General features: G+C 41.6%; 1 pseudogene; it reads left to right on the top strand.

Annotated features, from left to right (window-relative positions):
- The first annotated feature begins 10,456 nt into the window (after window positions 1–10,456).
- LOC100601889 lies at window positions 10,457–12,709 on the top strand (annotated as a pseudogene).
- The last annotated feature ends 14,816 nt before the right edge of the window (window positions 12,710–27,525 follow it).

Below are 27,525 nucleotides of genomic sequence, written 5' to 3'. Positions count from 1 at the left end.
TCGTATTGCAAGAAGTCCAGAGGTACAGTGGGCTCTAGGATTGATGACTCAGTGACTCTGTGATTTCATCAAGGACTGAGGTTCTTTCCTTTTTTTGCTCTGCATCCAGCCCCCATTATAGGCACAAGGTGACCATGAAAGTTCCAGAGGTCACATCCAGACACCATAACACTCCGAGTCATAAAAAGAGACTATCACTTTTGTTGATAATCATCAGCAAAACTATGACTATCATTTTTGTTATCATAATTTTCATCTTAAAGTTATGATAATGACATTTAACACTTATGTGCCAGGCACTATTGTAAATGCTTTATAAATGTAACTTTTTTTTACCATAATTAGTTCATTTAATTTTTGTCTGGACATGAAAATGCAAAACTTCAATAAAAATCATTATGCAAAGCAAAGCAATGACCCTCTGTTAAGCATTTCGCAAAGAAATGTACTTTGGCCAGGCATGGTGGCTCACACCTCTAATCCCAACACTTTGGGAGGCTGAGACGGGATGATCTCTTGAGGACCGGATTTCAGAGAGAGACCCTATCTCTACAAAAAATTTAAAAAATAGCCAGGTGTGATGGCACAAACCTGTGTTCCCAGCTGCTGGGGAGACTGAGGTAGGAGGATCACTTGAGCCCAGGAGGTAGAGGCTACAGAGAGCCATGATCATGTCACTGCACCAGCCTGGGTGACAGAGTGAGACCCTGTCTCAAAAAAAGAAAAAGCACTTCTATTATTTTATAATTTCAACTTTTATTTTAGATTCAGGGATACATGTGCAGATTTGTTACATAAGTATGTTGCCTGATGCTGAGGTTTGGGGTACAGGTCCCATCACTAAGGTAGTGAGCATAATCCCCAATAAGTAGTTTGTCAACCCACAGCCCCCTTTCTCCTTCCCTACTCTAGTAATCCATGGTGTCTACTGTTCCCATCTTTATGTTCATGTGTACTCAATGTTTTGTGTCCACTTATAAGTGAGGACATAAGGTATTTGGTTTTCTGTTCCTGCATTAATTCTCCTAGGATTCTGACCTCCAGCTGCATCCATTTTGCTACAAAGGGTATGATTTCATTTTTTATGGCTGGATAGTATTCCATGGTGTATTTGTACCATATTTTCTTTATCCACTTCCCTTTTCTCCACAGCCTCACTAGCAGCTGTTGTTTTTTGAATTTTTATAACAGCCATTCTGACTGGTATGAGATGGCATCTCATTGTGGTTTTGATTTGCATTTCTCTGATGATTAGTGATGAGCATTTTTCATATGTTTGTTGAAAACATGTATGTCATCTTTTGAGAAGTGTCTGCTCACGTTCTTTGCCCATTTTTTAATAAGTTTGTTTTTTGTTTATTTGTATAATATTCTTATAGATTCTGGATATTAGACCTTTGTTGAATGCATAGCTTATGAATATTTTCCCCCATTCTGGAGTTTGTCTGATTATAGATAATTTCTTTTGCGGTGCAGAAGCCCTTCAATTTAATTAGGTCCTAATTGTCAATTTTTTGCTTCTGTTGCAATTGCTTTTGGGGACTTAGCAAAATAATTTTTGGCAAGGCCAATGTTGAGAAGGGTATTTCCTAAGTTTTCTTCTAGTATTTTTATAATTTAGTTTTACATTTAAATCTTTAATCCACCTTGAGTTAATTTTTGTATATGGTGAAAGAGGGTCCAGTTTCATTCTTCTGCAATGATTACTCAGTTCTCCCAGCACTATTTATTGAATAGGGAGTCCTTTCCTCATTGCTTATTATTGCTGACTTTGTCAAAGATTAGATGGTTGTAGGTGTGCAGCTTTATTTCTGGGTTCTATTCTATGTGTTTGTTTTTGTACCAGTACCATGTTGTTTTGGTTACTGCAGCCTTATTGTATAGTTTGAAGTTGGGTAGTGTAATGCCTCTGGCTTTGTTCTTGGTTAGGATTGCTTTGGCTATTCAGGCTCTTTTTTTGGTCCCATATGAATTTTATAATAGTTTTTTCTAATTCTGTGAAAAATGACATTGACAGTTTGACAGAAACCATGTTGAATCTGTAAATTGCTTTGGGCAATATGGCCATTCAAACAACAGCGATTCTTCTAATCCATGAGCAAGGAATGTGTTTTCATTTACTTGTGTCATCTCTGATTTTTTTCACCAGTATTTTGTAGTTCTCCTTATAGAGCTCTTTCAACTTCTTGGTGCATGGCTATTGTAAATTGGATCGTGTTCTTGATTTGACGCTCAGCTTGAACATTATTTAGGTATAGAAATTCTACTGATTTTTGTACATTGATTTTGTATCCTGAAACTGTACTGAAGTCATTTATCAGTTCTAGAGGCATTTTGGCAGAGTTCTTAGGGTTTTCTAGGTATAGAATCATAGTTTGACTTCTTCTTCTCCTATTTGGATGCCTTTTATTTCTTTCTTTTGCCTGATTGCTCTGGCTAGGACTTCCAGCCCTATGCTGAATAGGAGTGGTGAGAGTGGGGATCCTTGTCTTGTTCCAGTTCTCAAGGGGAATGGTTTCAGCTTTTTCCCATTCAGTACAATGTTAGCTGTGGATTTGTCATAGATTGCTCTTATTGTTTGGAAGTATTTTCCTTTAATGCCTAGTTTATTGAGGGTTTTTATCATGAAGGGATGTTGGATTTTACCAAAAGCTTTTTCTACATCTATTGAGATAATCAGATGGCTTTTGCTTTTAATTCAGTTTATGAGGTGAATGACATTTATTGATTTGCATATGTTGAACCAGCCCTGCATCTCATGAATAAAGCCTATTTGATCATGGTGTTTTAATTTTTTGATGGGCTACTGGATTTAGTTTTGCAGTATTTAGTTACGGATTTTTGTATTTATGTTCACCAGAAATGTTGGCCTGCAGTTTTCCTTTTTTGTTGTGTCTCTGCCAGATTTTAGTATCAGGCTGATGCTGGCTTTTTAGAACGAGTTAAGAAGAAGCCCCTCCTCCTTGATTTTTTGAAATAGTTTCAGTATGACTGATAACAGTTCTTTGTTTGTCTGGTACAATTTGGCTGAAAATCCATCTGATCTAGGGCCTTTTTTTTCTTTGGTTGTTAGGTCTTTTATTACTGATGCAAGTTCAGAACTTCTTGTTGGTCTGTTCAAGTTTTCACTTTCTTCCTGGTTTAATCTTTGGAGGGTGTGTGTTTCCAATAATTTATCCATTTCCTCTAGATTTTTCAACTTGTGTGCATAGAGTTGTTCATAATAATCTCTGAGGATCTTTTGTGTTTCTGTGGGATTAGTTGTAATGTCATCTTTGTCATTTCTGATGGTATTTGGATCTTCTCTTTTTTTTCTTTGTTAATCTAGCTAACAGTCTATCAATCTTGTTTATTCTTTCTAAAAATCAACTCTAAGTTTCATTGATCTTTTGGTTTGGTTCTTCTATAATGTTAGTTATTTCTTTTCTTCTGCTAGCTTTGGGGTCGGTTTATTCTTTATTTTCTAGTTACTCTAGGTACAAAGTTATATTGTTAATTTGAGATTTTTCTAACTTCTTGATGAAGGTGTTTAGCACTATAAACTTTGCTCTTAACACTGCTTTAGCTGTATCCCAGAGATTTGGGTAAGTCATGTTTCTATGTTCATTAATTTCAAATTTTTCCATTTCTGCTTTGATTTCATTGTTCACCCAGAGTTATTCAGGAGGAAATTGCTTTCTATGTATTTATGTAGTTTTGAGAGATTTTCTTCCTATTGATTTCTGTTTTGTTGCACCGTTATCCAAGATTGTGCTTGGTATGATTTTGATTTCTTTGAATTTATTGAGACTTTCTTTATGATTAAGCACATTGCCAATCTTAGAATATATTCCAGTGTGGATGGGAAGAATGTATATTCTGTGGAAGGTGTCTATTAGGTTCAGTTGGTCAAGCATTGAGTTTTACTCCAGACTTCCCTTGTTAGTTTTCTGCCCTGATAATCTGTCCAATGTTGTCAATGGGGTGTTATATTGTCCCACTATTATCGTGTGCTAAGTATTTTCCTAGGTCAAGAAGAACTTGTTTATGAATCTGGGTGCCCCAATGTTGGGTACGTACATACTTAGAATAGGTAAATCTTCTTGTTGAAATGTACCCTTTATCATTATGGGATGTTTTTCTCTGTCCTTATTGTTGTTGGTTTAAACTCTGTTTGATCTGATATAAAAATAGTGACTCCTGCTTTTTTTGTTGTTTTCTATTTGCATGGTAGATCTTTCTCCATCCCTTTACTTTGAGCTGGTGAGTCTCACTGCATGTGAGATGGGTCTCTCGAAGACAGCAGATAATGGAGTCTTTCCTTTTTATCCAGCTTGCCACTCTGTCTTTTAAGTGGTGGCATTTAGCCCCTTTCATACTGATATGTGAGATTTTGATCCTGTTATTGTTAACTGGTTGCTTTCTAGACTTGATTGTGTAGTTCCTTTATGGTGTCTGTGGGTTATGTCCTTAGGTGTGTTTTTGTGGTAACAGGTGTCATCAGTTTGTTTCCATGTTTATCACTCCCTTATGGGGCTCTTTTAAAGCTGGTCTAGTTATAATGAATTTCTTCAGCATTTGCTTGTGTGAGAAGGATTTTACTTTTCCTTTGCTTGTGAAGCTTAGTGTGCCAGGAAATGAAATTCTTCGTTGGAGTTTCTTTTCTTTAAAGATGCTGAAAATAGGTCCCCAATCTCTTCTAGCTTGTAAGGTTTTTGCTGAGATGTCTGCTGCTAGCCTGATGGGGTTCCCTTTTTATGTAATCCAACCCTTCTCTGTAGCTTCCTTTAAGATTTTTTCTTTCACATTGACCTTGGTGAATCTGATGACTGTGTGCCTTAGGGATGATCATCTTGTATAGTATCTAGTAGGGGACCTCTGTATTTCTCGAATACAGAGGTCACCTTCTCTGGTGAGAGTAGGGAAATTTTCAAAACTGTGTCCTCAAATATATTTTCCAAGTTGCTTACTCTCTATCCTTCTCTCTCAGGAATGCCACTGAGTTGTAGGCTTGGTCTATTTACAAAATATTCACTAATTTTATACTCACTACAACCCCATTAGGTACATATTAATCCCATTTAACAGATGAGAAAGTGGAGGCAGAAACGTTTAGTGACTTATAATGATACAGAGCTAGTAAGCAGTGGACCCAGGATTATAAACCAGGTGGTTCACTTCATAATCTGTGCTCTTAACTGTGAAACTCTTTCTACTACAAGAAAACCTTTCTAAAAGTAACCCAGAGATTTGACTTTATATTTCATTGGCCAGAACTCAGTCACAGGCCCACCTCTTAACTAATCACTGACAAGAGGCATGGAATTATCACGAAAAGCATAAAGCTATCAAGATTTGTCACTGAGCTGGAGATGGACTCCTCTTTTCCAATGAAGAGGCCCTAAAAAAATAGGAGTAGGGTTTTAATCTCATAGAAAGGGAATGAACGTATGGCAAGGAACCAGCCATGCCTGCTATGAGGGGCTGCCTACAAAAAGTCCAGCTTCCCTAACTCCATTTCCTCTGCTTTCATAAGTTAAGATAGCATGTGATACCATGATCATCCGTGCATGGGTCTGTGCCTCCTTCAACTTGCTTGCAAGCATCCCAAAGACAGAAAAAAAATCTCACAGATCTCCGTATTCTCCACAAGGCCTGGAATAGGGCCTCACACATGGAAAATGTTCAAGAAAAATTTGTTCATTGTAATTGAATTTTCATTCTCAACTCTGCTTAATTGGAGAGGTCAACAGTTGGCCATGCTCAAGGCAGGCAGATAATGCATTTTCACATTGATCTTGCAGTCAAATGAATTCTGAAAAACTTCCTTTGCCATGTAAAATAGCAAGAAATCACATATTAACATAGGTCATGCAAAAGCCCAAACTTATTAAATTGTTAGTGCCTTGCACTTGGCACCCTTAGAGGTAACATTAATATCACAATTTTATTATGACTGGACATTTCTGCTATACTCAAGAGACATTATATTCAAAGAGACACATTAGAAAGCTGTAGACAAAATAGGCTACATAAGTTTTGCAGAGTTTAGTTCAAAAAGAAGATATGAAGCCCCAGCTGGGGTGGAGTGGGTCAATCTCCCATTTTCATGGGCTTAATGCCCCAACCCACAGTGGACAGGTGACAACCCCCAAGAGATTGTAACCTCTAAATACCTGGATTAGAGTTGGGCAAGAGGGCCCCACAGAGTTGTCCACTGAACACATTGTGATACTACCAGCTCCCAGCAGAGATTGGCATTGCCTTGCCCCATCCTGTGATGCAGCAGGACACATTTATGGGCATGACCCTTCCTGGCCTGTGCCCAGGAAGGGAAGAACCCCCAACCAATGTGACCTGATGGCTGTAGTAGTCAAGGGGAAGGAGTAGGGAAGAATAGACTAGGTGGGGGCTGAAGAGTAGCACTCTAGAGACCACCTGCATCTCTATCTCCTGCTCTAGCCCAGCACCAACTTCTCTAACTGACTGTTAGGGGCCAAGGAGGCCATGGAGCATTGCACCTGCTCCTCATTTGACCATCCATCCCTCAATGGGCCTGGCAGTGCAATCCTTCAGAATTCTGAAGGTTTGAAGCAGATTGGATTGATCGTGTGTACTGTTCACTCCGGTTACTTTGATAAGCAGACTGTATGTGAGCAAAAAAGGAAGCAAGAAAATCAGTCAGGAGGCTATTGTAATAGAACAAATGAGAGACGAGGCATTCTTTCATCCTCAATTACCCTGGGTCAAAAATTCTATATAAAGGAAGAACTGAAGTATGGTCATTTGAAGGAGAAATAAAAATACATTCTTTTAATATTTGTAGTATATTGTCCTTACTGAAAAGTTAATTTGTCATTGTTATAATAATGTAATAAGGAACAAAATTTTTGGAAATCTCACTAATAGATTACTTATTAGAATATTAGTTATTTTGGGGGGAACAACAGAAGCACTTATATATTGGAAGCACCAAAAGTGGCTGGCGCTGTTTTCTAGATATTTGGAAATACCTAGAAATTAGAATAAAAGAAAGTATTCATTAAGACAGAAACTCCAGAATCATGTTCTTCCAACAACGGAAGGGATAAGACTATGAACTTTGAGTCAGACACAACAGATTTGAATGTATGTAAAGAGTGAGAGAGTTGGGGATCAAATTGATAACACCTGTAGAAGGCTGTTCTGCGCACTTAGGATTGCACTGCCAGGCCCACTGAGGGATGGACGGTCAAATGAGGAGCAGGTGCAATGCTCCATGGCCTCCTTGGCCCCTAACAGTCAGTTAGAGAAGTTGGTGCTGGGCTAGAGCAGGAGATAGAGATGCAGGTGGTCTCTAGAGTGCTACTCTTCAAACTTAAACGTACATATGAATCACCTGGAGGTCTTGTTAAAATGCAGAGTCTGGTTCAGTAGTCTGGAGTATGGCTCGAGATTCTGTACTTCTAATAAACTCCCTGGAGATGCCAGCACTGCTGGTCATGGGTCACACTTTGAGTAGCAAGGAGATGTGCTCTGTTTAACTCTCCTGTTGTGACTGCCATTACAACCTCTCCACCTTCTTCTTTTGAAGCTGCTCCCTTGTTCTCTTTCCTTTTCCTCAAAGCACTGCCATTTTCTTAATCCTGAGCACCAGTGCTGTAATTTCAGAAAAAAAAATAGGCACACATTTTTTATCAGGTTTGACACGTCATTGTATCCATTAGCACATCACTGGGTGCTTAGTGCTCTTCACTGCTCCAAGCCCTGGGAGCACACAGAAGACCTGGCCCCTACCCTCAAAGGAATAAAAAACCATCAGTGACTATTCACCAGTAATCATTTATTGAGTGCCCTCTATTGATATTCTCAGAATGAGAGAACTCACAGGGAAGACCAAAACCATTGAAACCTTGTTAACCTTTCTAAGTCTCAGTTTTCTCAGATGTGGAATATGGATACTAACACATATCTTAAAGATTTACTTCAGGGTGAAATGAAATAAATCTAAAGTCCCTAGTAATCACTAATTGGTGAATAGTTGTAATCCTTTCCTTTTAGTTCTATTAGGTTGTGGTACAGACACAGATACACAAACAGACAGAGTTTCAAAGGGAAAATCTTAGTCTATGGTCTGAGGCCATGGCTATTCCGACAAAGGAAAGCACTCAGAATAGGTTTTTCAGGGACTCTCAGGAACCTAAATCACTAAGAGGCACCTGGCTCTTGTGGAGCTACACCCCTCTGTGAATCATGGTTTCATATTAGCAGACCTGCCTGGTGGTCTCGCGTTCTTTAGTAAAGCCGAGTCCCTTCTCTTGTTTCCAGTGAATTCTCAGTGGAAATAAGTCTTATTCTCCCAAACATTCTTTTTTTTCTGTTCTGCCTCTGAAACCTGCTCTATTCCTAGTTAGGGAGTATCAGGGGCCCTCGTCCAATGCACATGGTGACTCTGCACTGACTTAGCCTTGCTGCTTGCCCTGCTCTCACCTGGTGCTCCAGTTTTCATAAACTTCTGCATTGTGCATGAAATCCAGGTCTCCACTTTGTACCCATGTCTGAGAACCGAGTCTCTTTCTTTCCCATTCTATTTATAATAAATAATTATGGAGTACTTACTCTCAGCTAGGCATCGTGGTAGGTGTAACTGCTACCTGCCAATATTCCCAGTTTTCTTCTCTTTCTGGGAACATATGAGGGTTTTATTTCCTAGGCCCCTTGAAATGAGACAAGACCTTATGACTTCCATGACCCATCCATTGTGAGCAGAAGTGATGTCTGTCACCTCCATGTGGAAGCATTTGAGAGATGGTGTGAGATTCTTTGTACCTCTTCTTCCTCCTTAGTAAGTGTTGACGGTGTCATGACATGGTATGGCCTCCTTCAGCCTGAGCCTCTGAATACATGTGAGGTGAGAATCTCTCCTGTCAGCCTATGTTATACATGCAGTTTGAGCAAAAAATAAACCTCTGTTGTTTAAAACCACCGAGGATTGAGAGTCTTTTCTTATTGCAGAATGACCAAGCCTACGCTAGCTAATACAGCATCATCCCAAGCACCTCCCTTTTACGTTTTAGTAGGAGGAATATGTACAATAAACATATAAGCAAACAAATATGTAAAATACTAGAAAATGATGAGTGCCATGAAGAAAATTATACTGGGAAACTGGATGCAGACTGACTTGGAGGTTGCTGCTTACACAGCAGTGCTCAGAGAGACTCCTCACAGAAGTGCTGGTAGTTGAGCTGATGAGGCGTAGCCATATAAAGATTTAGAGAAAGGAACTCTGGCAGACGGAACAGAAGTCTGAAGGTTTGAAGCAGATTGGATTGATCGTGTGTACTGTTCACTCCGGTTACTTTTGATAAGCAGACTGTATGTGAGCAAAAAAGGAAGCAAGAAAATCAGTCAGGAGGCTATTGTAATAGAACAAATGAGAGATGAGGCATTAAGACCAGGCTTTTAGTAGTGAAGTTGCTGAAAAGTGACCTGAGTCAGGATATATTCTGGAGACAGCAGTAACAGAACTTGCTGACAGATTGGCTGTCGGTAGCAGAGGGAAAGAAGAATCAAAGGTCATCTCCCAGGCTTTTGGTCTGAGCAACTCAGTGCCATTTAGTAAACTGGTAAAGGGGAGGTCAGGAGCAGGTTTGGGAGGGATAATCGAGAGTTTGGCTGTGAACATATTAGGTTTGAGATGGCCACTTGCAGTCGAGTGGAGCTATCAGGCTGGCAGTTAGACACGTGCATCTGGAACTCAGGAGAAGCCTTATTTGGAGACAGGGTTGGGAAAATCAGGGAGCATGCAGATGATAAAGCATAGGACCGTTTGAAGACAGCATAAAGAAGAGAGGCAAGAGCAGAGAATTTGAACATTTAAAAATTGGACAGAGAAGAAAGGGTCATCAGGCAGACTGAGAGCTTTACCCAGTAAGGTAGGAGGCATGCAGTAACATGAAAAAATTGCTTCAAGAAGGAAAGATGAAAATTTGTGTCAAATGTGGCCATAAGTTCAAATATGATGAAAAGAGATATTTGGCCGTTAGAATACCTAGCACGGAAGTTACCAGTGACCCTGGTAAGAGCCATTTCAGGAGTGAAGACTGAAGGGGATGTGACCAAGCAGAGAATCTAGACAGCTTTTCCCAGGAGTTTCAATGGGAAGAATAACAGGAAAAAAATGGAGTAGGAGTAGGGTCCCTGTATCTGAACCTCTGCCTTGACAATGTGTATAACATCTCATGCCCTCCAATTTTGGTTAGACTTGGGCCCCCAGCTTGGTATTTGTAGACTCCATATGGGCTTGAGTCTTCTCCTGAATCCTGTCCCCAAGACTGGGAATGTACACCTGCCAGACAGACCACTCCGAGAACAAATTTTTCCCTGTCAGAATCTCCATATAAAGTAATAGTAAACCACATGCTCAGAAGAGACATGAACAAAAAGAGAAAGAATAAATAAATAAATCTGTTCTTCACAAACTCAGAAAGGGTCTATGCACCTGATGGCAGCCAATGATAATGTTGGATCCCCCAAAAACATGGCCATCAAGATGAGTGTGATGGTGAGAAAATCACAGCTCTCACCTCATCAGCCATCAAGGAGACAGATAATCACAATGCTGGGGATTATTTAAATTTAACTTTTGAGTTGTTAAATACAATAAATTCAAATAAATACAATAGATTCAGACGGTTCAGAATTCAAAATGTAAAAAGGATGCACAATGATGTCTCTATCTGATCACTGTTTCCTGCCTTCCAGTTCACTTCCCCCAAAGAAACTAATGTTAGTACTTTCTTGTCATTCTTCCATACATACATGCACATTCTTCCCACCCTCCACCTTTTGACACAAGTGGCGTTTTACCCATGTGCTATTCTGCATCTACAAAGCCAGAAATCTGCCAATGTGGAAAGAAGTAGGTTTTTGCAAATCCACTAACAGCTTCTGAATTTATAATTTTTTTTTTTTAGAAAAGCAGTTATTTCTTAGGTAGTAAGCATGGTAAGTAGAGTCTAACTTGAGTTCCCATGTGTCTGGAGTGTCTGTTGAATACAGCTGACCTATGAGGAGGCAGAAGAGACCTGGGAGAATAAACATAGGAGATGTGACATTTGTGCTTAAGCATTCTGACACAAGATCCCAGGGATGTCATGGAACCTTGCCATCAATGATGTATCCGCCTGCCATCATCCCTTCCCTTCTAGAGCTTCTGGGAAAGCCCTGCCCTCCTGCCAGCACACCCTTGGCTGGCTCAGGTCCTTGGTTGGCTCTCCCTTAAGTTAATCAGCTGCCAGAATCCCCACCTGTCCCCTGTCAAAATTGGCCTTGTATTGCAAAACGCCCCCCTCTTGGCTGGCCATTCTTGAGATGCTTCCATCAGGATTTACCATGGAACAAGGTCCCCATGATCCTAGTTTGATGTCCCACTCCCCACTGCTTGCCTGAGTCCCTCTCCAAGCAGGGGGCATGTGCCTTTTAAATATGAACCAGTTCCAATACATAAAAACATAGAGCCCGGTTTTTAAAATGACCACCTGACACGCCAAGTGAAGAGAAGCTCATTTTTATATGATTCCCGTTTGTTATAATAGCACTGTGGGACTCCGGAAGGATTCGGCCCAGCTGCCGGATGTGACGCAGAGGCCAGGGCGCGCGGGAGACACGGAGAAAGCATAGAGAAGGCGGTCCCTGTCTGAGGTCTGGAGTCAGAGACAGAGACAGATCCAGGCGCCCAAGGCCCGAGCGCCCAGGGCAGCACCGTGCCCGCACTCGGAGCATCCCCAGGCTTTCCAACGCCATGGCCAGAGCACTGCACCAAGCACGTTGTGATGGAGCAGGAGCGCAAGTGACAGGAGGAAGAAGAGGTGGACAAGAGACGGAACAGAAGATGAAGGAAGAACAGGAGAGAAGGAAGAAAAAGGAGACGGAGGAGAGAATGTCACTAGAGGAGACCAAGAAACAAATTCTGAAGTTGCAGGAGAAGCTTTTGGCCCTATAGGAAGAGAAGCACCAGCTTTTCCTGCAGCTCAAGAAAGTTTTACATGAGGAAGAAACACGGAGGCGAAAGGAACAGAGTGACCTGACCACGTTGGCATCAGCTGCATACCAGCAGAGCCTGACTGTTCACACCGGAACATTACTCCTCAGCATGCAGGGGAGCCCTGGAGGACACAATCGCCCGGGCACCCTCATGGCAGCTGACAGAGCCAAACAAATGTTTGGACCCAAAGTGGTTACGACCCGGCACTACGTTGGCCCAGCAGCTGCTTTTGCAGAGACACCAGAGCATGGACAATTCCAAGGCAGTCCTGGTGGTGCCTATGGTACTGCTTAGCCCCCACCTCACTATGGGCCCACACAGCCAGCTTATAGTCCTATTCAGCAGCTCAGAGCTCCTTCGTCCTTCCCTGCAGTGCAGTACACATCTCAGCCATAGCCACAGCCCTGTGTCCTGCACGGCCACTTTCAGCCCACTGAGACAGATTTCCTCTGGCCTGGTGGTGCCCTATGCTTGCAAAAGCAGGTGGAACATGCTAACCAACAGACTGGCTTCTCCGACTCATCGTCTTTGCGTCCCATGCACCCCCAGGCGCTGCATCCAGCCCCTGGACTCCTTGCTTTCCCGCAGCTCCCTGTGCAGATGCAACCAGCAGGAAAGTCGGGCTTTGCAGCTACCAGCCAACCTGGCCCTTGGTTCCCCTTCATCCAACACAGCCGGAACCTACGATTCTACCACAAGTGACCATCAGATTATATCTTCAATACCATGCCCCCCCACACCCCACCGTGGGTGAGGGTACAATAGCATTGTGCCTGAATGGTTCAGTCATCACAGAAGCAAGAAGGGCAATTTTATTTTATGTTTGACCTAGTAACAGAAATTGCGATTGGAAGTCAACTTGAGATACTTACAACAGCTACTTGTAATCTCGTCAATTAACATTTGTGCGTTGCTTTACTCTTTATGAAGCACTTTTATGTACACTGTCATAATACATTAGGGGGTGTTGGTGGCTCCAAGCAGAGAAAAAAACTGTATTATTTTCCTGCCTAATCTTAGAAACGGGAGGAAACAGCCAGGTTCTTAGAAAGGAGAATATCAAAACAGAGCACAGAGCGAAGCACAAAAGAAGCATTATCACTGCCAAACTCAGAGAGGCTGAAATGAAAATCTTCCAACTCAAGAATTCGAGAGAGACACATCCTGGGAAGAGGGTCAAACCCAAATGTTCAAGATTGAGGGCTAGTGAACAACCGTGTGGCCAGAGTAGGTTTTTAGTTCATTTATTTACAGTATAGGTAATACATAGCTTTGTATTAAAATATAGCAACTGCAGCTAAACCAAAAGAAAATAAGCAGTATATTTTAGGCTTTTCTGCCCAGTGTCTTTGAGGGCCACAATCCTGGGGAGAGTTACCTGAAGTTTGTCTGCACTGATACCCCAATTTGTTGCTTCTTTCCTTTTTTCCCTGAAAAAAAAAAAATGATTACTGGTTCCCTGTCTGGTCTGCTCCTTCTTCCAGCGGCCTCCTTCTTCCAGAGGTTTGGGAATAAACATTTTCCTAACTGTTGGTGACTCAGTAATGGACTTGACTGATGGTAACTGCCTTTCCTGGAGAATCGGTATTCATAGTTGTCTCTTATCTCAAAGGCAACAATATATCCATGTAAATTGTGAAAGAATCTGGCTTGATTAATGTGCTGGCAATGAATGCCAAGGACAATCATAATCTGTCACATCTGCTGATTCTAAGTCGCCAATCTTGAATAAGTATTTTGCTTTTGGTGCTTTCCCTGAAGAGTCTTAAGGGACTGACTTGCACACATCTTCATGTGTCTACCTCCACCCTCGCTGCATTTGCCTATTAGGTTTCCTTGCATGCAGTAGGTACTCATTACATGTTTTCTGACTGAAAGTTCTCTTTCTTAGAGGATTGTGAGGCTCCACTTTTGAACTGGCTGATTCATTCAGCTTTATCTTGCATGAACTAATCCAGTATGAAGCCATGTCCTGATGAGAAACAGAGAGCTGAATAGTTGAAGACAATTCTTCCCTTTGAGAGTAAATATGTGGGAATGTGTGAGAGTTCATGGCGTGGCTAAAATGTGATGAACCTGATTGTGTGGGGTGTGTGTGTGTGTGTGTGTTTGTGTGTGCATGTGGGCACGCATGGGCATTATATATTCCAGGACTACAGGACATTCCCAGCATATGCCCCTTCTACCAGAAGAAAGCACTTGGGATTCTTTCTTCTCTGACACTTCTTGTCTCAAGACTCCCCATCCTCCAGAATTTTTATCTATTTTATGACAGTTATGCCCAAATGCCTCAAGAGAAAATTGATCTCAATCTTAGAGAAAAGCAGACTCATGCCAACCTGGGTGGGATACAAGTGGGAAATGATCTTTCTGGAATGAAGATTGGGGGGGAATAAGGAAATGAAACAAGGGCAGGAAAGTAGCCAAGGAAATTAATACTGGCCTAGCACTTCTGTAACATGGTTGAGGGACTGTCTCTGGAAAGTTCTAATAGTGTTAAGCCTGCAGTCAGCCCAAACCCCATCTTGGCCCAGAGATGAGGTGAGAAGCAGGGATGGAGGCAAGAGAGGAAGATGAGTGCAGAGAGAAACTGAATTAGAGGAAGAAAAGAAGAGAGGGGAATTCTAAGTGGAAATCAATCGATGGAAACAGTAAAGATTTATCAATAGCCCTTTTCCTAGGTGGCTGTAAAGAGTGCCTACCTATCTACCCACCCACACATCTATTCATCTATCCCGCCCTTTTCCAAAAGGATTTGAGCTCATTCCATAAAGTCTATGTAATAATATAGTATAAACTATAATTAGGCAAAATTACACAGAAACACAAGGATGGGGACAAAATGAAGCCAGGAATGGGGCTGACCACACACACTTACTAAGGCTGGATCGTGTGCCTGTCTAAGGGACTGCCTGTGAGAAACAGTGAGAAACAGTGATACACATAACTAGAGTGAGAATCTTGCTGAACCTGTGGTCTTGGCCTGTGGCATGTGCCTTCCTCTCCAGATCTGCCTCTAGGATTATGTCTTGCTTAGACTCAGTGACACCCAGTTGGGCTTTGTGGGTGGCATATGTAATGGGTAGCACTGGGGGGAAGTCGGGCTAAATGGGTGTGTTTGTGAGTATTATATACGTTAAAACGCAAATACAGAAATTGCTTCACTTGCATAAGGCAAATTAACAGAAAGAACCTGTCCAGCTATAGAATAAAACCTTGTCAGAGGTTATAAAACAGCAACATTAATTTTTTTCAAAGCTCAAAAAATAGCAGATTTTAAAATCTTTTTTTTTTTTAGTTAAAAAAAAATCCACAATTGAAAAGTGTGTTGACAGAGCCTGTGAGGTTCTTTTCTTATCTGACATCTCCCTCTACTGACAGTACCTTCTCTCACTTTTCCTTTGCGACACAGCAGGGAAGTCCTTTGAAAGTGACATGCCTGTGAAATGCCTTTGAGTTCTGGTTCACAGATTGGAGAAGGACCAGGTTTTGTGGGGGAAGATCATAGGTTCCTTTTGGGTCTTGGGGAATTGGAGCCTTCTAAGTTCAATCAGCAATAGGATTCATGTGTCTGGAGCTCAGAAGAGAGACCTCAGACAAAGATAGAAGTGAGAGAGTGGCCAGTAGGAGCAGATGAAAGAAAAGAGGAGGAGGAGGAGGATGCCCTGACCTTGGGAGTCTCTCATACATAAAGGCCAGGCAGATGGGGAGGAGTAAAACAACATAAATTCAGTCTTTCGTTCCTGTGAATGCCTTTGTAAAACATTTCCTACTAAGGGCCATCCATCTTTGACTTATATAATCGTAGTGCTGGAAAACTCACTCTTTCACTGCTGTTTGACAATTCTTATTGTTAGAAGGTTATTACTTCTGATGAACTGGAAGAATCTGGTTCCCCACCATTTCCATCCGTTTTTCTCATTCTGCTGTTCAGTGTGATAAAGATAGAACCTGTCATCTCACATGTTTACCCAACAAATGCTTCCCCATGAAAATCCCATGAGACAAATACAGGTAAATGTTTAAACTGCCCAGTTCAAGGCCTTTTCCCTACCCTCTCCCACCCCATTATAAGCCCATGAGAGCAAAGTCTGTGTCTTATTCCCCTCCCTGCCAGCCTCCAGTCTATCAGACATTTCAGGGAGTATTTCTATGTAATAAGTGCTTCTTGAGAATAATCTATTTAGACATTGTATCAATTGAATGAGTAACAAACTATTATCATCCCCATTTACAGATAAGAAAACAGGTTTAGAGAGATATATAACTTGCACAATGCCTTATAGCAACTCTGTGGTAGAGCTTGGCTTGGACACCTTGTCTCTCTGATGTTGAGGTTTGGGGTAATTAAATCAATGTGTTCTTTCCCCTTTTGCCAACTAGACACCATGAGGCACAGAAAAAGCCCACAGTAGTGTTCACCGGATTGAATTAAGTTGTGATAACACCCACTCAGGAATTGGTAAAGTGGGTTCAAGAGCATATAGGTGAAACAGGTAAGATTGTCTCTAGACCCAAGCTGCTCCTCCATTGAAGTGACTGATTTCCTTATCTCAGCATTAGCTCCCATAAAGCAGCCCCCATCCCAGCTTGCTCCACCAGCCTCAGTCAGCTCTGACTAGAACTCTTCTATGTGACTCCATCTATGGCCCAGTTTCCCTCCAGCCCTCGTACCAAGCCCTCCATCCATCCAGGATTTCTATTGCCCTAATGGTTTGGTCAGTACTTTCAGCTCCCATTGTTCTAGATTCCCTCAGAGGGCCACGGATTCCTGCTGGTTATATTTTGGATGTAATGGGCTTGGGCTCCCCACTAACAAGCTCTGTAACCTTGAGTAAGTTACTTACCTCATTTGAGCCTTGAGTTTATTGTCTTTAAAATAATGGGCCAGGCATGGTGCCTCATGCCTGTAATCCCAGCACTTTGGGAGGCTAAGGTGGGAGGATCACTTGAGGCCAGGAGTTCAAGAGGCCAGCCTGAGCAACATAGTGAAACCCCATCTCTGCAAAAAATTTTAAAACAAAAATATTAGCCAGGCATAGTGTTGTGTGCCTTGTAGTCCCAGCTACTTTGGAGGCTGAGGTGAGAGGAAGTTACAGGAGATCAAAGCTGCAGTGAGCTATGATCATGCCATGGCACTCCAGCCTGGGCGGCAGAGCGAGCCCCTCTCTCTATTTAAAAAATAAATAAAATAAAATAGGAATGAGAACTATTACTTGATGACATGCTGTGACTTTAACTGAAAATGTAAGTTAAATGTGTAGTAGAGTGCTTGCCCCACTGCCCATCTACTCTATGAGTCTGTAGATGGAAATTGAAAACTTTGTGATTGCTCTTTCAACTTGGGGAGGATGAATAATGAGAGGAAATAAAGATGGCAAAGAAAGAGAGAAGTTACAGGAGTAAGAGAGCAGGTAAAATGCAGTATCATGGAAGCCATAGAGAGAGTATGACCCTTAGTTCTTGTTTCCAATTAGATGGTCAAGAATTTCTGTCTTGCATTTGGCAAAGAGATACAAGGGATTTTCAAGGCTTATTTCTATAGAGACATGGGGATAGTGACAGATGGCAGAGAAATAAAGACAGCAAGGTCTCAGGAAAGGAAGGCAGTTATTGATGACTATGGGTAAATTTTGGCAGGAAAAAAAAGTAGATGAGAGGGCAGCAATCCCAGAGCAATGGGTTTATGACAAGTAGATAATGGATAAATGCTCACAGAGTCAATGGCTGAGGGAGCGACTGAGTGAGTGAGCAAAGATGCTTGGGGTTTCATGAAATGGTTTTTATAGCATTGGTGACATTGTTGCGTCTGTGGCATTTCTAAGCCTTTTTAGTATTAGTAGTGGGGGAAACATTGGAAGAACTATACAGTGTTCTTGGCTCACACAAAAGCACATCCAAGGGCCAAGAACATAAGGTAAAAATCCTTTCACCTGCTACCATCTGTTGCTCTCTAAACTGCCAAACTTTTCCTCAGTGCCCTGAAATAGTATCAGACCCCAAATAAGGTGTTAAAGATGACCCAAGAAACCCAGTTTTTGATTGGAAGCTGATCATCAAAGATTTGGAGATGTATGATGGGCAAGTCTGAGTATATAAATCCATTCAGAAGCATCTCCTGAGATTCTTACACTCTGTTGAAGTTGACTAAAAGCTGGACAAAAACCCAATTGTCTATCTTTTTCCCTCAGCCCATTCCCTGGATCCAGACCTCCATTCCCTCAGTGCTATAGGGTAGGCAGGAAGAGTATAAGCTCTCCAGGGATGGGATGGTGATTATCAGGCTGGCCATTTAGTGTAGGTCAAGGCTTCTGGCATTTTAATATGCAGGAAAATCATCAGGGGATCTTGGCCAAATGCAGTCTCTTGCTAACATATAATGTGGGATGGGGCCTGCATTCTCTCCTTTTAGCCATCTCCCAGCTGATGCAGCTGCTGTGGCTGCCAGGCATGAGTGTGATGGGCCATCCTTGAGTGGCAAGGCTATAGCATATCTAACTAACACTGATTTGCCCACACCTGCCCTTGTGACATTTGGTGGGTAACTGAGACACTTTTGTGTCAGTTCAGCTTTAGGACTGATTTCTTCCCTCTCCCACTCACCCACCCCATCCATCAACCCTGCCCAGGAAAATGCAATGAAAAAAATAATAATAGTAGTAGTATCTGATTGGAATCCTGAAGTCACAGCTTAAAGGTATTTTTTCCCCAGTTTTCTAGGGGAACAAATAACGGTTGTTTTTCTTCCTTTTTGGATCCCAGAAGCCTTGTTTTTTTGACCTTCATGGCTTGGCATGGATCCACTTTTGTTGATTTGGTGTTTCTTCTGTGGATAAACTTTCTGGCTTTGGAAAAAGCCTCCTTCTTTTATGAGCCACTTTTAACCTGCAGGATCTCCATTTAGCTTAATTGGCATATTTATGTATTGAGATGGGTGCCTAGAGGGCTTGGGCCACAGCATCTTTTGTATAAATCGAAAAAAATGAAATGAGCTGTTCTCACAGTTGTGTGCCCTTCAGTCATGGAGTGCGCTAAAAGGCTCATCATTTACAGGCTGCGAAAGCTCAGGAAGATCAATAGGCATAATGCAACCCAGAGCTGTTTGGCAAAGCAAAACTCAGGGTTTTCAAAACTCAGTGACTTTGGGAGCTTGGCCATTACTAATTCCCTTTTCAATCTTTCCTGGACCCTTCATTTCTTGTCCATGTTAAGGAATGGTCTTCTCGACTCCTGATGAATCATCTTCCTAAGGTTATGCCAAGAGCCTTCTCCTGAGGGTCAGACAATTTCTAAACTCTGAGGAGCTGACTGCTCCAGGCCAGACCCCTCTGATCACAGCCCGGATGCAGACTGTCACTTTTCAGGTCACTTCTGAAGCCCAGCATGCTTTGAAAGCAAGTGTGGGAATTGATTCTTATTAGTTTAATATAGCTCTGGTTAATGGCTTATAGATTTTTATGTAGTCTGGCCCTGCTAGGCATGTCTATTAAGTCTCTATTATGGTTGACAGAGGAGAGAGAAGGTCAAAGGTCCTGGGACAAATGCATGGCTTTCCTCCAGGCCAGACTGAGAAATGTCTTCTTAATAAGAGTTCTTATGACCTCCTGGAGACTCGAGAGAGAAACAAGGCCCTTTTGGTGGATTCTAGGGGAATTTGGCTCCAAAGCTCAGGAATGCATGTCTCACAAGAGGCAAAGGTAGTATATCAGGTAACACAAATGCCTGCTGGAATGAATTAATGAAAACAAATGCAGATGAACCAGCTGCCCTTAGAATTTTCAGCTCAACAACGGTGGATTCAATAGCCCCCAAAAAGCTATGTCTAACACAGGAACAGAAAACCAAATACTGCGTGTTCTCACTTGTAAGTGGGAGGTAAACACTGAGTATATATGGACTCAAAGAAGAAAACAGCAGACACGAGGGCTTACATGAGGATAGAGGGTGGGACGAGGATGAGGATCGAAAAACTACGTGTATGGTACTATACTTATTATCTGGGTAACAAAATAATATGTACACCAAAATCCTGCAGCATGCAATTTACCTACGTAACAAACCTGCACATGCACCCCTGAACCTAAAGTAAAAGTTAGGCCAGGCGCAGTGGCTCATGCCTGTAATCCCAGGACTTTGGGAGGCAGAGGCGTGCAGATCACGAGGTCAGGAGATCGAGACTATCCTGGCCAACATGGTGAAACCCCGTCTCTACTAAAAAATACAAAAAAATTAGCTGGGTGTGGTGGCGCATGCCTGTAGTCCCAGCTACTTGGGAGGCTGAGGCAGCGGAATTGCTTGAACCTGGCAGGCTGAAGTTGCAGTGAGCCGAGATCTCGCCACTGCACTCCAGCCTGGCGACAGAGCGAGACTCCATCTCAAAAAAAAAAATAAGTTTAAATAAATAAATAAATGGGGGAAAAAAAACTACGCCCACCAGAAACCGTAAAGGTGAACTTATTTGGAAAAAGAATCTTTGCAGATGTATAAGTTAAGGACCTCAAGATAAGATCATCTTGGATTATCTGGGTGGGCCATAAATCCAACAACAAATGTCCTTATATGAAGAGAAGACGTAGACACAGGGGAAGAGGCAATGTGAAGATGGAAGCAGAGATTGGGGCAATGTATCTACAAGCCGAGGGGCACCAAGGATTGCCAGCAAACACCACACATGAGGCAGAGGCGTGGAACACATTCTCCCTTAGAGCCCCCAGAAGGAACCAATCCTGCCAACACCTGGATTTTGGACTTCTGGCCTCTCGAACTGTGAGAGAATACAATTCTGTCGTGAACCCGCTCAGTTTGTGGCAATTTCCTAGCTGCCTTAGGAAACTAATAAAATGACCAACTACCCAAGCTGCTGTCTCCTTCCTCCAAAATCAACCCTGGGGAAACCCCAGAACCAAGAGGAAACGAGAACTCTAGAAACCAGTGATTGAAAAAATGCAAGGTGTCCCTAAATAGACAAGTTGTCTTGGTTTGTGCTAGGATAGATGGGTGGCTACAGCTGAGAGGAAGGGTGACCCGAGGCAATAGTGAAAAGAGGAGTTGCAGAAAAGCTGATTAAATTCTATACAGGCCTCTTCCCCAGGTTACTTGGGGCAAACACAAATTGACTCTTTTTCTTTTTCTATTTTATTTGTTCTATTTTCTATCATCTTTTCACTTTAAAAAGAACTATGTGTCCATTAATGTTTAATGTAAATTAGACACTGTGTGAGAGCAACTGACTCTTTACTGCAAAAAATCCTGCAATTGTCCACACTTCCTCTGCCAGTGTCCACAGGATGGTTTGGATGCAGGCACTAAGCCTTGTAGGAACAGGACATTGAATGTAAAGAGACACAAGGCTGAGTAATCCTCTGCTCTCCTTCAATCCCAGAGCTATTGCTGACAGCCACGAGGGGAGTCTCCCTTCCCATAGGGCTCCTTCCTCCTGTGTTTTTAATGGTGCAACCCTGACCAGAGGAGCTTCATAGTGAGTTGGCAGCAAATGGCAAAGATCAACAGTGGTTCTGTGGGTACACAGGGCTCCAACGGGAGCTCATCCCTCCCCTCTCCTCCGACTCACCTGAACTCGCACAGATGCACCCTTCCTATTTCATCTAAAGCACAATTGTGGAAATAAGAGAACACATGGACACAGGAAGGGGAACATCACACTCCGGGGACTGTTGTGGGGTGGGGGGAGTGGGGAGGAAGAGCATTAGGGGATATACCTAATGCTAAATGACGAGTTAATGGGTGCAGCACACCAACATGGCACATGGATACATCTGTAACAAACCTGCACACTGTGCACATGTACCCTAAAACTTAAAGTATAATAATAATAAAAAAATGAATGTTAAAAAAGCTTGGCTGGGTGTGGTGGCTCACACCTATAATCCCAGCACTTTGGGAGGCTAAGGTGGGTGGATCATGAGGTCAGGAGTTTGAGACCAGCCTAGCCACTATAGTGAATCGCCATCTCATGGGGTTTCAGAAAATACAAAAAAAAAAAAAATTACAAAAAAATTAGCTGGGCGTGGTGGTGGGGGCCTGTAATCCCAGTTACTTGGAAGGCTGAGGCAGGAGAATCACTTGAATCCGGGAGGCAGAGGTTGCAGTGAGCCAAGGTGGCGCCATTGCACTCCAGCCCAGGGGACAGTGGGAGAATCCATATCAAAAAAAGAAAAAAAAAAGTTTAAGATTAGAGAAGATATTAGATATATGAAACAAGAGCAAGAAATCAAAAAGGAACCAAGTGAAAGCTATACTATTCTAAATAGAGCACACAAGAGATGGAATAAATAAAAGGATGAATATAACTGAAGAATGAATCAGTAAGTTGGAAGATCAGTGGGTAACAAAAATGGTAGACAATGGACTGATATCTTTAACACATGAAGAGCCTGTATAAATTGGAAATAAAACAAAACCCTAACACTACAAATTTTAAATATGCAAAGGATATGGGCAAGAATTTCCAGCAGAAATGCAAAAGTCCAATAAACATGTTTAAAATCCACTTACTAGTAATACATTAAAATAAAATAAGGCAATGAAATATTGTGTTTAATCCCAAGCTGGAAAAGAAGTAAAGCAATTACAATGGTCAATTTTGGATGTCTTCAACAGCTGTTGAAATACAAATACCATTAAAAGAGTTACAGTTTTTATCAGTGATCAGATTTTAGTGTAATACCTGAAACTGAGGCTTGATAGAAAACAGGAGAGAAGGCATGAGTGCATGGGATACATAGGGAGATGAGGGCCAGCATCACCAAAGAGCGGCAGTGAGATAGACGCTCTCATGGACTGCTGGTGTACAACTTCCCTGGAGAGCAATTTTAAAATATGAATCAAGATCCTTTTGATCCACTAATCATCCAGAAACCTACCCAGAAATGTGCAGAAAAATATGTGGCATCCATTGGCTTCCAAACTCTTCTATTTCAGTGGAAATATTCCTTAACTCTTCTCTCTTGTTGCCCTCAAAGGCAAAGCCTCTCCATTTTCCCACTCTGGAACTCACTGTAACTGTTCACATTATTCAGGCTTTGCTAAACTGCAAGAAGAGTGGCTGCCTTCTGGATGGTGAGGCAGAAAAGAGGAAGATGTCTGCATTCCTCATGGCAGTGGTCACCATACAAGCCTTATCCTGTCCACATGTGTTTCTTTTTTAATATCAAAACATATACCCCTTATCTGTTTAAGCCTCTCAGATCAGGTCTCTGGTTACCAGCAGTTGGATACAGTTCAAAGCTAAAAATTTTTAATAAAGCTTTTGAGTTTAGTTAGCTCTATTCACTAGCACACTGGCCATGAATTTCTTGGGTTGAAAGTCTGACAACCATTTCCTGAAATACTATGAAACTTTCCTTAATCATTGAGTAGTTAATTACGGCGTCTCGCTGTGTCGCCCAGGCTGGAGTGCAGTGGCGCGATCTCGGGTCACCGCAAGCTCCGCCTCCCGGGTTCACGCCATTCTCCTGCCTCAGCCTCTCCCAGTAGCTGGGACTACAGGCGCCCGTCACCACGCCCGGCTAATTTTTTTGTATTTTTAGTAGAGACGGGGTTTCACCGTGGTCTCGATCTCCTGACCTCGCTATCCGCCCGCCTCGGCCTCTCAAAGTGCTGGGATTACAAGCGCGAGCCACCGCGCGCAGCCAATTTTTTGTTTAATTTCTAAAATCCAGTTGTTCGGCAACTCTGGAGCAGGTGGATGATGATGCGTAGTGAGGTCTTGTGCAAGTAACACGCAAGAGTGGGCAGATGTGGGCTTAACAGTTAAAATGGAAAGATCATCTGTAAAATATATTTTCTCCAGTTTTCCAAATGAAACTCAACTTCCTCTTAATGAAACGTATTGACCTCCAAATTTATGTGAAAGACCTGGTAAAAGATGGGCCAGACCAGCATCAGTGGCCAAACACATGGGTTACCCAAACAGAAGGGGTAAGGCAGAGCAGCCCTCAGAAGTAGGGTCTATGGGGTATGGCTTCCACAATATCAGGAAGAATCTTCTTCCTCTAGGCCATCTCAAGCTGGTGCTTAGGCTTCCTTCCATAAATCTTTATAATTTTATTTAGATCTTCGTTAGGAAGGAGCTAGAGGGAAAACGTTCCAATTGATAAGGATACCCAAGGTGATTAAGTTGATTACTAGAACCCACTACATAGATCTGACGAATTTAGAAGGGACTTCTAATCAAGAAGAAGCAGCTCTGAGATTCCTGGTTACTAGCTTTACATGTCGCTCTTTTTTGACGTAACTTTTAACTTTTAAGTTCGGGGGAAGAAGTGCAGGTTTGTTACATAGGTAAACTGTATCATGAGGGTTTGTTGTACAGATTATTTCTTCACCCAGGTATTAAGCCTAGTACCCATTAGTTACTTTTCCCAATCCTCTTCCTCCTCCCATCGTCCACTTTCCAAGAGGCCCCAGTGTGTGTTGTTCTCCTCTATGTGTTCCTGTGTTCTCATCATTTAGCTCTCACTTATAAGTGAGAATGCAGTATTTAGTTTTCTGTTCCTGTGTTACTTTGCCAAGGATAATGGCCTCCAGTGCCATCCATGTTCCTGCAAAGGACATGATCTCATTCTTTTTTATGGCTGCGCAGTATTCCATGTGGTGTATATTTACCACATTTTCTTTATACATGTTGCTGTCGATATCATCAATATATCATTAATCAAATCTTCCCTGTGTAGATCCTTCCCACTCTGTATTCATTTGTTCTTGCATTGCTATAAAGAAATACCTGAGCCTGGGTAATTTATAAAGGAAAGAGGCTTAATTGGCTCACATTTCTACAGGCTGTATAGGAATCATAGCGGCTTCTCCTTTTGGGGAGGCCTCAGGAAGCTTTCAATCATGGCAGAAGTCAAAGGGGAAGCAGGTATCTTACATGGCAGGAGCCAGAGCAAGAAAAAGTAAGGGGGAAGGTACCACACAGTTTTAAACGACCTGGTCTTGGAAGAACTCACTCACTGTAACAAAAACAGCACCAAGGGGATGGTGCTAAACCATTCATGAGAAATCCACCCCCATGATCCAACCACCTCCAACCAGCGCCCCCTCCCCTGCCCCGCCAACATTAGAGGTTACAATTTGACATGAGATTTGGGCAGGGACACAGATCCATGCCATATCACACTCCTGCCTCCCTGTTGTTCGAAATGTTTACAATATCAAGTTTATTAATATGATTTATATTTAAAGTTTATTTACCACTTGGCCTGGTGTGATTTCTTACGTTTAAAAGATTTCTCTCTTGTCTTTTGGGATATTGTTTGAGAGAATAGAATGATTAATCTCCATATTCTTTGTACCCATCAAGATTTCCTTGGGGATGCTCAGCTTGTATATTTCAGTGTAGCATTCCTAAAGGTTGACCCATGGGATAGGTCTCTCTTCTGCAAAATTTACCCCATTTTTCTTAATGGTAAGTTACATCAATATTTTTATATAAAGCCTGCATATAAGTACTATTTAGAGCTTATAAAATTCTGTTGGATGTTTTTGATAATTATTTAAGTGCAAATATCATTGGGAGAGTTGTGGGTCTTATCACTGATACAGATATTAGTGTAATATCTGAAATGGGGACTTGGTAGAAAACTTAGAAGAAAAGGAATGAGTGTACTTAGTATACACAGAAAAGAGGCCAAATATTACCAAATAGGGGAGGAAAGTTTGTGAGGAGAGAAGGAGGAGGTGACCAGTACCAATAACGAGATTGGCATAGCTGTGATAAAGCTGAAGGCATGGTGGCACTCAGGTGCTCTGCTGGTTTAATCATCTTGTTTAAATTCACATGACATGTAAAGTTACTTTGAATGATCAATTAAGTTCATTTATTCTCCATTCTCTTTTCTACCCTATTAAATATGTAGAAAAAAAATTTTTTACTGAAAAAATTTGAGAGAATAATTTTTTTATAATACCAGATTTTTTGAGCCTGAGAGAAAGTAACAGGAATTACATAAGCAAGTATGCTGTTATAAAATAAATTTAGATAAAAAGACTCCCTAGTAGCAAGCAGTTCTGGGGAAGAGGAAGGAGAGAAAAGAATGAAACCAGATAAATCTATGTTTAATTGTTGAAGATTCAATACAAAAGTCAAGGGCAAAGAACAGCCAAGAGACTCCTGTGGAGACTTTTAGGGTGCTGAAAATGTTGTTTCTTTCTTGACATGAGCAGTAGTTACCCAGATGGTCACCTTACACTAATTCAGTAAGCTGTATATTTTTGTACCTTTTTGGTATATGTTAGTCATTTTCCAAATAAGAATTAAAAGAAAAAAAAAACTGAACCGTGAAAACAAAAGAGAGAGAGAGACTGACCCAATTCAGGCAGACATATCTGAAGTAGGGGGAAAATCAGCAAATTGACCTCTTCATATTTCAAACAATATACTTGATACTGTTGGATATGTGTTCCCTGGTTTTATGAAGAGGCTGAAAGAATTTCAGTCATGGGTCCCTTTTGGGCAATAAGGATTGGGCCAGTGGTTGTGCATGGAAAGGATACTTGATTTTCACAAAGGTTATATTTAATATAAAATATTCTACTTAGCAGTTCTTCTCTACTCTGCATGAGGGGATATGAATAAGAATATTGGGGAAGCATTATTCAAAATAGCCAAAAGTAGAAAAGGTGTCCATCAAAGTAAAATAGATAAATGTCCTATATTCTGGCTATATTTCGCCATAAAATAAAAGCTATCCACAACAATCCAGATCAATCTTCTTTTTTCAAGTGTTGGGCAAAAGAGAACAGAAACAAAAGGACACGTTTTCTATGATTTTGTTCTTATAAAGGACAAATACACGCAAAGCATAAATGATAGTATTTAGGGGTACACACTTATGTGGTAAAAGTGGGAAGAGAAGCCAGACAGTGATGAGCATAGAAGGAGTGAGCAAGGAAGGCAGGGCCTAACATGTGCCAGCCCCACTCCAGGCTGACTGGGAAGACCAATGAAGTGGAAGAGACTCTCACTCCTTAAGGATGCTGAATAATTAGTGTCTAGAATCACAGCATGTCAGGACCGAAAGGAGCCTAAAGATCACTGAGATAAGTGACCTTTTGATTTTTTACATTTCAATTTTTATTATTATATTTCAATAAAAATTAGGGAGTTCAATAGAGGATTTCCAAAATTTATTCCAACAGGTAAGGTATATTTACAAACATACTGCAATCTATCACTGACAATAATTTCATACAAAGAAAAGGCATTTCACCCTCACAAAGTAAGAAGTAAATAATTTTAGAATAAATGATAGCCCTTTACATTGAATAAATTTAGATTTATGAACCATGCTGCCTACTTCTTTCCAGGGACATAGTAAAAAAAAAAAAAAAAAAAATTTTTCTTTTTTTGTTTTTTTTTTTTTTTGAGATGGTGTTTTGCTGTTGTCGCCCAGGCTGGAGTGCAATGGTGCGATCTTGGCCAACTGCAATCTCCACCTCCCGGGTTCAAGCAATTCTCCTGCCTCAGCCTCCCGAGTAGCTGGGATTGCAGGCTC

This window comes from Nomascus leucogenys, chromosome 1a (genome assembly GCF_006542625.1).
Source record: "Nomascus leucogenys isolate Asia chromosome 1a, Asia_NLE_v1, whole genome shotgun sequence".
Lineage (NCBI taxonomy): Eukaryota > Metazoa > Chordata > Mammalia > Primates > Hylobatidae > Nomascus > Nomascus leucogenys.
The sequence above is the reverse complement of the archived record's forward strand: the minus strand, read 5'-3'. Positions and strand labels throughout refer to the sequence as shown.